The sequence below is a fragment of the Salmo salar genome, chromosome 20 (assembly GCF_965601325.2).
Source record: "Salmo salar chromosome 20, fSalSal1, whole genome shotgun sequence".
Taxonomy (NCBI): domain Eukaryota; kingdom Metazoa; phylum Chordata; class Actinopteri; order Salmoniformes; family Salmonidae; genus Salmo; species Salmo salar.
In genome coordinates this window covers 92,760,067-92,775,442 of record NC_138310.1, presented here as the reverse complement: position 1 = coordinate 92,775,442, position 15,376 = coordinate 92,760,067, and positions in this window count along the sequence as shown.

Sequence of the window (15,376 nt, the reverse complement as noted above, 5' to 3'; positions counted from 1 at the left end):
ACATATCTCCCTGGCATATTACATCATTTATGCAGCTGCATACAAGACATTTTTGGACTCACCTTGTTGGGCTGTGCTCACTTGAACAGGAAGATGGTGCGACGGTCCTTCGTGGGCAAATTTTGTCATCAAAGTCTGTCATTCTCTGGATTTATGGTGCTTTCAAGACAACTGGGAACTGGGAAAAAACAAGGTCGTATCATGATGACATCAGTTATCTTCAGGTCGTGGCTCTAGAAGAGACCGGAGTTCCTGATTTACAATTCCTAGTTGGATGAAAGTTCAAAATGTGTTTTCCCAGTCGTAGCTCGTTTTTCCAGAGTTCACAGTTTTGCACTTCCGAGTTAACAGTTGTTTTGATCGTGGCACAAATCATGCTTCATTGACATCATGGCCAATGTTGAATGTTAATAATTTTAAACTAATAACATAGACCCCTAGACTTTTAGAGTTCTACCCTTAGACTTGGCGGGACGTTGTGTCCCTATGAGTAACAGAACACTGTGTCACGTCCTGACCAGTAAAGGGGTCATTTGTCATTGTAGTACGGTCAGGGCGTGGCAGGTGGTGTTGTTTTTGTGTGTTTTGGGGTTGGTTTGTTTAGAGGGGATTGGTTCTAGTTTTCATTTTCTATGTTTATTTTCTATGTGTGGCCGAGTATGGTTTCCAATCAGAGGCAGGTGTCTTTCGTTGTCTCTGATTGGAAGCAATACTTAGGCAGCCTGTTTTTTCCTGTGGGCTGTGGGTGGTTGTTTTCCGTTATAGTCTTTGTACCTTACGGAACTGTTGGTCGTTGTATTTTTTCTGTTTAAGTGTTCTCCTATAATAAATTAAGATGAGCACTCTACACGCTGCACTTTGGTCTGTCCCTTTCGACACATATGACTGAGCCAATAACGGCGCAATGCTCTGTATTTTCTGCTGGCTTGCCTCACCACCACAGAAAGCACTGAGCTAGGCTGAAACACCTGCATTTTGGAGCTGCTTTTATGTGCCTTTATTAACTCAATGATATATAAATATTTTTACATTGTTTGCAAATTGATATGTGACACATTAATGCCAAAATAAAACAGGCAAACCCAAAATGACGGGTCGCCACTGGTCCAGACAGGAGATGACATGTAGGGTTGAAGTCTGCGGAGGTTGTAGAGCATGAAAGTTAATTTCTGGAATTTCTTTCCTTCTTAATGTGTTTGAGCCAATAAATTGTGTTGTGAGAGGGGGTGGTATACAGAAGATCACCCTATTTGGTAAAATACCATTTTATGGCAAGAACAGCTCAAATAAGCAAAGACAGCAAATGACAGTGCATCGTTACTTTAGGATGTCAATGCAGAACATTTCAAGAACTTTGAAAAAGTCTTCAAGTGCAGTCGCAAAAACCATCAAGCACTATGATGAAACTGGCTCTCATGAGGATCGCCACAGGAAAGGAAGACCCAGAGTTACCTCTGCTGCAAAGGACAAGTTCATTAGAATTAACTGCACCCCAGATTGCTGCCCAAATAAATGCTTCACAGAGTTCAAGTAACAGACACATCTCAGCATCAACTGTTCAGAGGAGACTGTGTGAATCAGGCCTTTATGGTCAAATAACTGCAAAGAAGCCACTACTAAAGGACACAATTAAGAAGAGTCCAAATTTGAGATTTTTGGTTCCAACCGCCGTGTCTTTGTAAGACGCAGAGTTGGTGAAAGGATGATCTCCGCATGTGTGGTTCCAACCGTGAAGCATGGAGGAGGAGGTGTGATGGTGCTTTACTGGTGACCCTGTCAGTGATTTATTTAGAATTCAAGGCACACTTAACCAGCATGGCTCCCACCGCATTCTACAGCGATACCGCCATCCCATCTGGTTTGGGCTTGGTGGGAATATCGTTTGTTTTTCAACAGGACAATGACCCAAAACACACCTCCAGGCTGTGTAAGGGCTATTTGACCAAGGAGAGTGATGGAGTGCTTTATCAGATGACCTGGCCTCCACAATCACCCGACCTCAACTCAATTGAGATGGTTTGAGATGAGTTGGACCGCAGAGTGAAGGAAAAGCAGCCAACTAGTGCTCAGCATATGTGGGAAATCCTTCAAGACTGTTGGAAAATCATTTCTCATGAAGCTGGTTGAGAGAATGCCAAGACTGTGCAGAATCTCAAATAACAATTTTTTGGTTACTACATGATTCCATATGTGTTATTTCAGGTTTGATGTCTTCACTATTATTCTACAGAAATAATGTAGGAAATTAGTAAAAATAAAGACAAACCCTGGAATGGGTAGGTGTGTCCAAACTTGTGACTGGTACTGTATTTTTTTTCACAAATTGCAACCTGCCTGCAATATAACCTGTTTAAAAAGTGTAGCTGAAACCATGAGCCCGTACAAGATAACATAGCAGCGTAGCCATTTGAAAGGCTGATAAGTAAAATGCACCCAGTCGAAAAAGATAATTCACCAGCAAATAGAAAAAGAGACTAGACAGGAAACAGGAACATGATCGCTCAAGTAACCATATATCATTAGAGAGAGGAGAAAAAATGTCTCTGGCGACTCTGCCTACGATATACTTAAGAAAATAGCAAGATCAGACCAACACTGAGGAAGGAAAATCACATTACTGGTTTAGCATTGCAATTGAATCGACAGGAGCCTCGCCAAAGCACCTCAGTAACCAACAAACAAGATGTATATATTGCTCTGTCTAAAGGACCATGCAGCACGGTATCTACAGCTATTTGCAAATAGCAAGATTACACTGAGGTGTACATTACCTATTTACAAGGTTCAACATGCATTGCAGTTGCTTTGTCGACAAGCTTAAAAATGCATTGCATTCGACAACAAGGGATCTCAGTAACAAACAAACAAGACTTAGGGGCGGCAGGGTAGCCTAGTGGTTAGAGTGTTGGACTAGTAACCGTAAAGGTTGCAAGTTTGAATCCCTGAGCTGACAAGGTACAAATCTGTCGTTCTGCTCCTGAACAAGGCAGTTTAACCCACTGTTCCCTGGTAGGCCGTCATTGAAAATAAGAATTTGTTCTTAACTGACTTGCCAAGTTAAATAAAGGTTAAATAAAATCTAAAGGGCCAGGTAGAGAGCAGCAGCTCAGCTCAGCTCAGCTCAGCTCAGGGGAGGGGTAGGTAGCCTCCAACCCTGGTTGATACCCTGCTGTGTCCGGCATACAAATCTTTCACATCATGATTAATTCAACACTCTGAGGAGTCGCCGACCTGCAGTCGCTCGTATCCTCGTTAAAAAAAACAACCTTAAAGTGTAGCAGCTCTCAAGGAAAACCATTAGAACAGAAAGGGCTAGGAGAGGTCAAATGCTCCTCAGAAGCTCAGCCAAGTGAGATGGTCCAATATTGTGAGATGTGAAGACACCCTATTCCCTATATAGTGCACTACATTTGACCAGGACCCATAAACCTCTGGTTAAAAATATACTTATAGCGGAAAGGTATCCATCTGGGACATAGTCCTAGTCTACCCAAGGGAATAGGGATCCATTTGGGACATAGTCCTAGTCTACCCAAGGGAATAGGGATCCATTTGGGACATAGTCCATGGGAAGTTTAAGGCTGATTGAAGGTCAAACACCACTCTGCCATTTTAAATGTTTTTATAAAAAAAACAACATACATATAAGTAATTTTATTTAGGTGGTAGATCAGCTTTAATATTGGAGATGGATTGTATTTTTAACGGGTAGATCAGCTTTACTAATGCAGATGGATTGTATTTTTAACGGGTAGATCAGCTTTAATATTGGAGATGGATTGTATTTTTAAGCGGTAGATCAGCTTTAATATTGGAGATGGATTTTATTTTTAATGGGTAGATCAGCTTTAATATTGGAGATGGATTGTATTTTTAACGGGTAGATCAGCTTTAATATTGGAGATGGATTGTATTTTTAAGCGGTAGATCAGCTTTAATATTGGAGATGGATTGTATTTTTAATGGGTAGACCAGCTTTAATATTGGAGATGGATTGTATTTTTAACAGGTAGATCAGCTTTAATATTGGAGATGGATTGTATTTTTAATGGGTAGATCAGCTTTAATAAGGCAGATGGATTGTAGCTTCCATCAATGTAATTGTCTGCATCCTTTCCAATCCCCCATATATTTTGGGGTAAATATATACAGTATATATTTTTTTGGGGGGGAAATGTATTTTCCTTTTTTATGTTTCTCCTAAACCTACCCTACCTTCCCTAATTGGAGTAAACTAATGGACAACAACATGTAGTCTTCTACTTTCAGCGTATACATACTATCTACATTTTACGGACACAGTATATTTTACAATAGTTATCTTTTGTTTGTTTTTAGTCCCATCCTTCAGCTCCACTCAACCCCTCCCATCTATCTCTGACCACCATCCAGTCCCATCCTTCAGCTCCACTCAACCCCTCCCATCTATCTCTGAACACCATCCAGTCCCATCCTTCAGCTCCACTCAACCCCTCCCATCTATCTCTGAACACCATCCAGTCCCATCCTTCAGCTCCACTCAACCCCTCCCATCTATCTCTGAACACCATCCAGTCCCATCCTTCAGCTCCACTCAACCCCTCCCATCTATCTCTGAACACCATCCAGTCCCATCCTTCAGCTCCACTCAACCCCTCCCATCTATCTCTGAACACCATCCAGTCCCATCCTTCAGCTCCACTCAACCCCTACCATCTATCTCTGAACACCATCCAGTCCCATCCTTCAGCTCCACTCAACCCCTCCCATCTATCTCTGAACACCATCCAGTCCCATCCTTCAGCTCCACTCAACCCCTCCCATCTATCTCTGAACACCATCCAGTCCCATCCTTCAGCTCCACTCAACCCCTCCCATCTATCTCTGAACACCATCCAGTCCCATCCTTCAGCTCCACTCAACCCCTCCCATCTATCTCTGAACACCATCCAGTCCCATCCTTCAGCTCCACTCAACCCCTCCCATCTATCTCTGAACACCATCCAGTCCCATCCTTCAGCTCCACTCAACCCCTCCCATCTATCTCTGAACACCATCCAGTCCCATCCTTCAGCTCCACTCAACCCCTCCCATCTATCTCTGAACACCATCCAGTCCCATCCTTCAGCTCCACTCAACCCCTCCCATCTATCTCTGAACACCATCCAGTCCCATCCTTCAGCTCCACTCAACCCCTCCCATCTATCTCTGAACACCATCCAGTCCCATCCTTCAGCTCCACTCAACCCCTCCCATCTATCTCTGAACACCGTCCAGTCCCATCCTTCAGCTCCACTCAACCCCTCCCATCTATCTCTGAACACCATCCAGTCCCATCCTTCAGCTCCACTCAACCCCTCCCATCTATCTCTGAACACCATCCAGTCCCATCCTTCAGCTCCACTCAACCCCTCCCATCTATCTCTGAACACCGTCCAGTCCCATCCTTCAGCTCCACTCAACCCCTCCCATCTATCTCTGAACACCATCCAGTTCCATCCTTCAGCTCCACTCAACCCCTCCCATCTATCTCTGAACACCATCCAGTCCCATCCTTCAGCTCCACTCAACCCCTCCCATCTATCTCTGAACACCGTCCAGTCCCATCCTTCAGCTCCACTCAACCCCTCCCATCTATCTCTGAACACCATCCAGTCCCATCCTTCAGCTCCACTCAACCCCTCCCATCTATCTCTGAACACCATCCAGTTCCATCCTTCAGCTCCCCTCAACCCCTCCCATCTATCTCTGACCACCATCCAGTCCCATCCTTCAGCTCCATCCAGTCCCATCCTTCAGCTCCACTCAACCCCTCCCATCTATCTCTGACCACCATCCAGTCCCATCCTTCAGCTCCACTCAACCCCTCCCATCTATCTCTGAACACCGTCCAGTTTTGATTTATATTTGCCACATATTTTTTCCAAAGTTCTAAACATGTATATTGTCATAGATTCTACATATTGTAAACGAAAGATAAATATTTTTGCAAAGAATATTATTATATTATTGATCAATTGACTATGACTTTACACTGACTATGACTGATCCACTGTTAGGATGTGTGAGGGTTAGTCTAGTTTAAAAGGCTGATTTGGTCCTAGCAAGAAAATCAAACATCCTTTTAACCAGTTTTAACAAGGCACCTCAATCTAAACTGGGGGCTATATCTGACAGAGGGGAACGTCCTGTCTGGTGATGGGAGGTGGAAAGAAAGAGAGCGTGAATGAGAGAATGAGTGAGTGAGTGAGTGAGTGAGTGAGTGAGTGAGTGAGTGAGTGAGTGAGTGAGTGAGTGAGTGAGTGAGTGAGTGAGTGAGTGAGACACAAGGAGTGAAATGGAGAGAAAGACAGAGACAAGGAGTGAAATGGAGAGAAAGACAGAGACAAGGAGTGAAATGGAGAGAAAAAGAGAGAGTGTGTGTGTGTGAGCGGGGTCGTGAAATTAAGAGTGTGCCGCTAAGAAAACAGTGTTCCAGCGCTGGGCCAGACAGACAGACGAGCCAGACCAGAGCCCTCTGACCACAGCTCTACAACAGCTGAGATAACAGTGTTCCAGCGCTGGGCCAGACAGACCGACGAGCCAGACCAGAGCCCTCTGACCACAGCTCTACAACAGCTGAGATAACAGTGTTCCAGCGCTGGGCCAGACAGACAGACAAGCCAGACCAGAGCCCTCTGACCACAGCTCTACAACAGCTGAGATAATAGGAGAGTCTGTTCCCGAGGAGAGGACACTCTCTCTCTGTCTGGAGATAATACTTTGTGTTCAGACTGAGAACAAATAAGAAGCTAGTAGTAGTTTCATTTTAACGAGGAAGCTTTAGACCGGTCTGTGAATAGGAGGCCAGGAAAGATTTACAAGGAGATCAGTGGTATTATGATATTAGGATACATTTTTCCATCGTCCTCCAGTCTATTCAATTCACTGACAGTATATTCCATCTTCCTCCAGTCTAGTCAATTCACTCACAGTATATTCCATCGTCCTCCAGTCTAGTCAATTCACTGACAGTATATTCCATCGTCCTCCAGTCTAGTCAATTCACTCACAGTATATTCCATCGTCCTCCAGTCTAGTCAATTCACTCACAGTATATTCCATCGTCCTCCAGTCTAGTCAATTCACTGACAGTATATTCCATCGTCCTCCAGTCTGTCCTTGAGTTTCACAGCCTTGTGGAGTCAAGTTGCAGAAGTTTGGACTGATTTCACAGAGAGATGGAAGGGAGGGGTGGGTCTGGAAGACTCTACAACACTAACACACAAAGGAGATGTGGTCAAGGCCTGAGATAAAAACATTGCAAACTGAGAATGGGTGCTGTATATAGTGACTCATTGAGAACATTTAAATATAAATAAAACACCCAGTGGTGGAATCAATCTGTTATCTATTTGGTATCAATCTGGTATCAATCGGTTATCAATCGGTTATCTATCTGTTATCAATCGGGTATCAATCGGTTATCAATCTGGTATCAATCTGGTATCAATCTGGTATCAATCTGGTATCAATCTGTTATCAATCTGGTATCAATCTGTTATCTATCTGTTATCAATCGGGTATCAATCGGTTATCAATCAATCAAATCAAATCAAATGTATTTGTCACATACACATGGTTAGCAGATGTTAATGCGAGTGTAGCGAAATACTAGGCAAGATGCAGTAGATGGTATAGAGTACAGTATATACATATGAGATGAGCAATGCAGGGTATGAAAACATTATATAAAGTGGCATTATTTAAAGTGGCTAGTGGTACATTTAATTACATCAGATGGCAAGATGCAGTAGATGGTATAGCGTACAGTATATACATAAGAGATGAGTAATGTAGGGTAAGTAAACATTATATAATATAAAGTGGCTAGTGATAAATTGATTACATCAATTTTTCCATTATTAAAGTGGGTGGAGTTGAGTCAGTATGTTGGCAGCAGTCACTCAATGTTAGTGATGGCTGTTTAACAGTCTGATGGCCTTGAGATAGAAGCTGTGTTTCAGTCTCTCGGTCCCAGCTTTGATGCACCTGTACTGACCTCGCCTTCTGGATGATAGCGGGGTGAACAGGCAGTGGCTCGGGTGGTTGTTGTCCTTGATGATCTTTTTGGCTTTCCTGTGAGATCGGGTGGTGTAGGTGTCCTGGAGGGCAGGTAGTTTGCCCCCGGTGATGCGTTGTGCAGACCTCACCACCCTCTGGAGAGCCTTCCGGTTATGGGCGGGGCAGCTGCCGTACCAGGCGGTGATACAGCCCGACAGGATGCTCTCGATTGTGCATCTGTAAAAGTTTGTGAGTGTTTTTGGTGACAAGCCGAATTTCTTCAGCCTCCTGAGGTTGAAGAGGCGCTGCTGCGCCTTCTTCACCACGCTGTCTGTGTGGGTGGACCATTTCAGTTTGTCCGTGATGTGTACGCCGAGGAACTTAAAACTCTCCACCCTCTCCACTGCTGTCCCGTCGATGTGGATAGGGGGCTGCTCCCTCTGCTGTTTCCTGAAGCCCACGATCATCTCCTTTGTTTTGTTGACATTGAGTGTGAGGTTATTTTCCTGACACCACACTCCGAGGGCCCTCACCTCCTCCCTGTAGGCCGTCTCGTCGTTGTTGGTAATCAAGCCTACCACTGTAGTGTCGTCTGCAAACTTGATGATTGAGTTGGAGGTGTGCATGGCGACGCAGTCATGGGTGAACAGGGAGTTCAGGAGAGGGCTGAGAACACACCCTTGTGGGTCCCCAGTGTTGACGATCAGCGGGTGGAGAATTTGTTACCTACCCTCACCACCTGGGGGCCGCCAGTCAGGAAGTCTCGAGCTTAATGATGAGTTTGGATGGCACTATGGTGTTAAATGCTGAGCTGTAATCGATGAACAGCATTCTTACATAGGTATTCCTCTTGTCCAGATGGGTTAGGGCAGTGTGCAGTGTGATGTCGATTGCGTCGTCTGCGGACCTATTGTGGCGGTAAGCAAATTGGAGTGGGTCTAGGGTGTCAGGTAGGGTGGAGGTGATATGATCCTTGACTAGTCTCTCAAAGCACTTCATGATGACGGAAGTGAGTGCTACAGAGCGATAGTCATTTAGCTCAGTTACCTTAGCTTTCTTGGGAACAGGAACAATGGTGGCCCTCTTGAAGCATGTGGGAACAGCAGACTGGGATAAGGATTGATTGAATATGTCCGTAAACACACCAGCCAGCTGGTCTGCGCATGCTCTGAGGACGCGGCCGGGGATGCCGTCTGGGCCGGCAGCCTTGCGAGCGTTAACACGTTTAAATGTTTTACTCACATTGGCTACAGTGAAGGAGAGCCCGCAGGTTTTGGTAGCGGGCCGTGTCAGTGGCACTGTATTGTCCTCAAAGCGAGCAAAGAAATTGTTCAGTCTGTCTGGGAGCAAGGCATCGTGATCCGCGACGGGGATGGTTTTCCTTTTGTAGTCAGTGATTGACTGTAGACCCTGCCACATAACTCTCGTGTCTGAGCTGTTGAATTGCGACTCCACTTTGTCTCTGTACTGATGCTTAGCTTGTTTGATTGCCTTGCGGAGGGAATAGCTACACTGTTTGTATTCGGTCATGTTTCCGGTCACCTTGCCCTGATTAAAAGCAGTGGTTCGCGCGTTCAGTTTTGCGCGAATGCTGCCATCAATCCACGGTTTCTGGTTGGGGAATGTTTTGATAGACGCTGTGGGTACAACATCACCGATGCACTTGTTAATGAACTCGCACACCGAATCAGCATATTCGTCAATGTTATTGTTCGCCGCAATGCGGAACATATCCCAGTCCACGTGATCGAAGCAATCTTGAAGCATGGAATCCGATTAGTCGGACCAGTGTTGAACAGACCTGAGGGCGGGAGCTTCCTGTTTTAGTTTCTGTCTATAGGCTGGGAGCAACAAAATGGAGTCGTGGTCAGCTTTTTCGAATGGAGGGCGGGGGAGGGCCTTATATGCGTCGCGGAAGTTAGAATAACAATGATCTAGGGTTTTGCTAGCCCTGGTAGCACAATCGATATGCTGATAAAATTTAGGGAGCCTTGTTTTCAGATTAGCTGTCACGCCCTGGCCATAGAGAGGTTTTATATTCTCTATTTTGGGTAGGCCAGGGTGTGACTAGGGTGGGCATTCTATGTTCCTTTTTCTATGTTGTTTATTTTCTATGTTTTGGCCGGGTATGGTTCTCAATCAGGGACAGCTGTCTATCGTTGTCTCTGATTGAGAACCATACTTAGGTAGCCCTTTTCCCTCCTTGTGTTGTAGGAAGTTGACTTTGTTAATGGCACCTAGCCTTTTAGCTTCACGGTTTGTTGGGTAGTGTTTATTGTTTTGTTCGGCGTCTTTTCTAATAAAAATAATATGTACGCTCACCACGCTGCACCTTGGTCCTCTCCTTTCAACCGAGGTGACATTAGCCTTGTTAAAATCCTCGGCTACAATAAATGCAGCCTCAGGATATGTGGTTTCCAGTTTACATAGAGTCCAATGAAATTCTTTCAGGGCCGTCGATGTGTCTACTTGGGGGGGATGTACACAACTGTGATTATGATCGAAGAGAATTCTCTTGGTAGATAATGCGATCGGCAATTGATAGTGAGGAATTCTAAGTCAGGTGAACAAAGTGACTTGAGTTCCTGTATGTTGTTATGATCACACCACGTCTCGTTAATCATAAGGCATACACCCCCGCCCTTCTTCTTACCAGAGAGATGTTTGTTTCTGTCAGCGCGATGCGTGAAGAAACCAGGTGGCTGTACCGACTCCGATAGCGTGTCTCGAGTGAGCCATGTTTCCGTGAAACAGAGAATGTTACAATCTCTGATGTCTCTCTGGAAGGCAACCCTTGCTCGGATTTCATCTACCTTGTTGTCAAGAGACTGGACATTGGCGAGTAGTATACCCGGGAGCGGTGCGCGATGTGCCAGTCTACGGAGCCTGACCAGAAGACCGCTCCGTCTGCCCCTTCTACGGCGTCGTTGTTTTGGGTCGCCGGCTGGGATCCGATCCATTGTCCGGGTGGTGGACCAAACAGAGGATCTGCTTCGGGAAAGTCGTATTCCTGGTCGTAATGTTGGTAAGTTGACGTTGCTCTTATATCCAATAGTTCCTCCCGACTGTATGTAATAAAACCTAAGATTACCTGGGGTAACAATGTAAGAAATAACACATAAAAAAAAAAAAATACTGCATAGTTTCCTCAGAACGCGAAGCGAGGCGGCCATCTCTGTCGGCGCCGGAAGTATCAATCTGGTATCAATCCGTTATCAATCCGTTATCAATCTGGTATCAATCTGGTATCAATCTGGTATCAATCTGTTATCAATCTGTTATCAATCTGGTATCAATCTGGTATCAATCTGGTATCAATCTGGTATCAATCCGCTCATGACAAAATTGTCAACTTGACAGTACCCATGTGACTACATGAAAACTGAGAATCCAACAGAAGGCCCACTCACCAGTTGCCGTTACAGTGGCTATGTGTGTGTGCTTGCTGTTACAGTGGTTCTAGGTAGCCACAGTACCTAGCCACAGCAGGTCCTTGAGCAGATACTTTGAACACTCATTCATCACTATAAAGAAGCAGCAGCACTGTGTAACTGTCTGTGAGACCTGCTGGCCAAAGCCCAGCGTGCCATTGTCTCTCCAACATTAATTACTATTACACACTCATACTTCATCACTAGATTCTCTCGTTTCTCTTTTACCCAAACCGTCAATGATCAGCACTGCTGCCTATTGTCTTTTGGATAATTTGCCAATTAAAATTAAAATGTCAACCAATTCTGTAATTATAACTGTGATGTGAAAAACACAATGTAGAATGTTAACTGCTCAGTGACATTGTATTCTGTGGTGGAGCTGAACTAGAACGATATGTTTCCATTAGAGGCAAGGCCCCATGAAACTGGTTGTTTGAGAAAAATTACTGATGGTAGAGGACTGGTGATTACTGATGGTACAGGACTGGTGATTACTGATGGTAGAGGACTGGTGATTACTGATGGTACAGGACTGGTGATTACTGATGGTACAGGACTGATGATTACTGATGGTAGAGGACTGGTGATTACTGATGGTAGAGGACTGGTGATTACTGATGGTACAGGACTGGTGATTACTGATGGTAGAGGACTGGTGATTACTGATGGTACAGGACTGGTGATTACTGATGGTACAGGACTGGTGATTACTGATGGTAGAGGACTGGTGATTACTGATGGTAGAATAACTGATGGTAGAGGACTGGTGATTACTGATGGTACAGGCCTGGTGATTACTGATGGTAGAAGAACTGATGGTAGAGGACTGGTGATTACTGATGGTAGAGGACTGGTGATTACTGATGGTAGAGGACTGGTGATTACTGATGGTAGAGGACTGATGATTACTGATGGTAGAGGACTGGTGATTACTGATGGTAGAGGACTGGTGATTACTGATGGTACAGGACTGGTGATTACTGATGGTAGAAGAACTGATGGTAGAGGACTGGTGATTACTGATGGTACAGGACTGGGGTGATTACTGGTGGTAGAAGAACTGATGGTAGAGGACTGGTGATTACTGATGGTACAGGACTGGTGATTACTGATGGTAGAGGAACTGATGGTAGAGGACTGGTGATTACTGGTGGTACAGGACTGGTGATTACTGATGGTAGAGGAACTGATGGTAGAGGACTGGTGATTACTGATGGTAGAGGACTGGTGATTACTGATGGTAGAGGACTGGTGATTACTGATGGTACAGGACTGGTGATTACTGATGGTACAGGACTGGTGATTACTGATGGTAGAGGACTGGTGATTACTGATGGTAGAGGACTGATGATTACTGATGGTAGAGGACTGATGATTACTGATGGTACAGGACTGGTGATTACTGATGGTACAGGACTGGTGATTACTGATGGTAGAGGACTGATGATTACTGATGGTAGAGGATTGATGATTACTGATGGTAGAGGACTGATGATGAGTAATTTTGTAATTTTTATTAGGATCCCATTAGCTAACGCCATAATGCTAGCTAATCTTCCTGGGGTCCAACACCAATTAACAAGACAATACAAACAACCACAATCAAGACATCACAAACATTCAACAAGTAGACAATACAGATAATTAAAACACTGACAGGAAACACATTTAACATCCTCTGCCATTTAGTGATGGCAGAGGACTGATGATGAGTGATGGCAGAGGACTGAGGACTGATGATGAGTGATGGTGCAGGACTGATGATGGTAGAGGGCAGAGGACTGATGATTAGTGATGGTAGAGGGCAGAGGACTGATGATGAGTGATGGTAGAGGGCAGAGGACTGATGATGAGTGATGGTAGAGGGTAGAGGACTGATGATGAGTGATGGCAGAGGACTGATGATGAGTGATGGTAGAGGGTAGAGGACTGATGATGAGTGATGGTAGAGGATTAATAATTAGTGATGGCAGAGGGTAGAGGATGGTTGATTAGTGATGGCAGAGGACTGATGATTAGTGATGGTAGAGGGTAGAGGACTGATGATGAGTGATGGCAGAGGGTAGAGGATGGTTGATTAGTGATGGCAGAGGACTGCCAATACTGTGACATTCTAGAAAGTTTCTGTGGTTGATGACTTTGGCCCCAATAGTGGAAGCTGTCCAACGTCTGCTCTACCTGATGCCTGAAATATCAGCCCCAGACGTTCAATCATCCTCACATTTCTCCACCTGTTCTATTACATGAAATATGAAATAGGTAAAACTTATATTGAGTTTCTAAAATTAACTTGGAAATAGGAGTGACAGTTTTCAAATTGTTTCTCATTTCATATCCCAATAGATTAGGACCCGACCAGAAAAGCTCACATTTTTCAGGAACAATCTCCAAATTATTTTGACAAGGCCAGGGCAGACGACTTAGCCCACATTTTCAAATGGTCCTAAATATATACTCTGCATAGTTTGGTCATTATACAACTTGTGACATCACGACCAACGGGCCTATGCAGACTTGAGATATTTATTGTATTTTTTTAATTTCACCTTTATTTCACCAGGTAGGCCAGTTGAGAACAAGTTCTCATTTACAACTGCGACCTGGCCAAGATAAAGCAAAGCAGTGCGACACAAACAACAACACAGAGTTACACATGGAATAAACATACAGTTAATAACACAATAGAAAAGTCTATATACAGTGTGTGCAAATGTAGTAAGATTAGGGAGGTAAGGCAATAAATAGGCCATAATGGCGAAATAATTACAATTTAGCAATTAAACACTTGAGTGATGGATGTGCAGAAGATGAATGTGCAAGTAGAGATACTGGTGTGCAAAGGAGTAAAAAAATAATAACAGTATGGGGATGAGGTAGTTGGATGGTGTAACGGCTGTCGTCGGAAGAAAACCAAGATGCAGCGGAGGTTGTGTGTTCATCTTCATATTTAATAAAAATGAACCACTACAAAACAAAACACTTGATAGCAACGACAGCGAACAGTCCTGTCTGGTCCCAACTGAACAAAACAGAAAACAATCCCCCACAAAACCCAAAGGAAAAACATGCTCCTTATGTGTGACTCCCAATCAACAACAACGAACTTCAGCTGTGCCTGATTGGGAGCCACACACGGCCCAAAACAAAGAAATACAAAAAACATAGAAAAAGAACATAGAACGCCCACCCAATGTAACACCCTGGCCTAACCAAAATAAAGAACAGAAACCCCTCTCTATGGCCAGGGCGTTACAGATGGGCTATTTACAGATGGGCTATGTACAGGTGCAGTGATCTGTGAGCTGCTCTGACAGCTGGTGCTTAAAGTTAGAGAGGGAGATATGAGTCTCCAGCTTCAGTGATTTTTACAATTCGTTCCAGTCATTGGCAGCAGAGAACTGGAAGGAAAGGCGGCCAAACGAGGAATTAGCTTTGGGGGTGACTAGTGAAATATACCTGCTGGAGCGTGTGCTACAGGTGGGTGCTGCTATGGTGACCAGTGAGCTGAGATAAGGCTGGGCTTTACCTAGCAAAGACTTATAGATGACCTGGAGCCAGTGGGTTTGGTGAAGAATATGTAGTGAGGGCCAACCAACGAGAGCATACAGGTCGCAATGGTGGGTAGTATATGGGGCTTTCGTGACAAAACAGATGGCACTGTGATAGACTGAATCCAATTTGCTGAGTAGAGTGTTGGAGGCTATTTTGTAAATTACATCACCGAAGTCAAGGATTGGTAGGATAGTCAGTTTTACGAGGGTATGTTTGGCAGCATGAGTGAAGGAGGCTATGTTGCAAAATAGGAAGCCGATTCTAGATTTAATTATGGATTGGAGATGCTTAATGTGAGTCTGGAAGGAGAGTTTACAGTCTAACCAGACACCTAGGTATTGTAGTTGTCCATATATTCTAAGTCAGAA